This window comes from Alosa pseudoharengus, unplaced genomic scaffold (genome assembly GCF_046254945.1).
Source record: "Alosa pseudoharengus isolate Yale_2024_CS ecotype anadromous, Long Island Sound unplaced genomic scaffold, YU_APseudo_1.1 YU_APseudo_1.1_scf_6, whole genome shotgun sequence".
Taxonomy (NCBI): Eukaryota; Metazoa; Chordata; class Actinopteri; order Clupeiformes; family Clupeidae; genus Alosa; species Alosa pseudoharengus.
The window spans coordinates 9,896,326-9,897,507 of record NW_027468848.1 but is presented as its reverse complement, the minus strand read 5'-3'; the positions used below and the strand labels follow the sequence as shown (position 1 = coordinate 9,897,507).

The following is a 1,182-nucleotide window of genomic DNA, read 5'->3' as shown; positions in this document are numbered from 1 at the left end:
AATTTTTTTAATTTGTTTGATATGATTTTCTGTATTCTGGTCCATTTTGGGGATGGCCAATACTAAATTCAATCAGATTCATAGCCTACATCCTGATGTGATGATATTGAGGAAATGATTCCATGTAAAGGCTTGGGCTTCAGGGGCCCCTGGGCCTGGGCCCGGTAGGCCCGTGCAGTAATCCATCCCTGAACACACTACACTCCCTCTAGAGGCCAGCTCCGGAATAGGAGTGTATGTGGATCACAGGGCAGGAAGTCTGGCCTTCTACAGAATCTCTGAAGCTGTTGTGACCCACACTGTATACAGCAGGACAGAAATGTAAAGACCCCAGATACAGATAGATGCTGACCAGATATGTAACACGTGTGTGGTGGTGGGGCATTACGTGATGTGGACTAGAAGTGGATATTTATGAGCTTGTACTCAAGAGATTAAAAACAGATGTTTGGTGTATGATGAAATGTACACTTCTTGTTGCAACATAGCTGATATGGCTGCTCCAAAAGACTTGCATACAAAATGTACCATATGTATGGGATGTTATGGTGGACGTTGCATTTATTTTTTAATAAATAGCCCACATGATCACTACTGTTGATGGAGTATATTTAATCTTTTTGAATCATGTAATCAGTTCAATAATCCATGTTTGTTTAGCAATCCTTCTAAAGTTGTTTCCATGATGTGGGTGAGTGTGTGTGTCAGTCTGAAACTAGGATCAAAAGGTCAGATCAGTCCTGGAGTCTGGCCCTCTCTGGCTCCAGCTCCTCATTCAGGCACAGTAATGAAGAGACACAACTCCCTCTAGTGGCCAGATACCAGAATAGGAGTGTATGTGGATCACAGGGCAGGAACTCTGGCCTTCTACAGGGATTTTTTTAGCTTGTGGTCTGGTGCTGCCTCATATGTCTCTTGTGGCAAAGACAATAAAGTACTTTGAATTTTGAATTTTGAGTGCTCGAAAGCCAGAAAAAATGTTCAGACGAATGTTCACCCTAGAAGGGGGTCACTTGCGCTTCAGCCTGGTTGGTGCTCGCGGAACAGGACGCAGAAGTCAAAAAGGGAGATTCAAGGTCTTGTGGCTTGTCTTCTTCAGAGTCAGCGTCTGAAGAAGACGCATGGGTGTCGAAACGTTAGTCAGTTTGCACAAATAAAAACACGTTAAAGCATTGAGTGCTC

The 1,182-nt window shown here is 43.6% G+C and overlaps 1 protein-coding gene across 1 annotated transcript in view; it reads left to right on the top strand.

Moving 5' to 3' along the window:
* Nucleotides 1-614, top strand: part of LOC143106525 (tripartite motif-containing protein 16-like) — a 21,439-nt gene extending 20,825 nt beyond the window's left edge. The window contains exon 8 of the mRNA XM_076270832.1: nt 1-614. This exon is cut by the window's left edge and continues 831 nt beyond it. The gene's annotated coding sequence lies outside the window, so the exon portion shown is untranslated.
* Nucleotides 615-1,182: the final 568 nt, after the last annotated feature.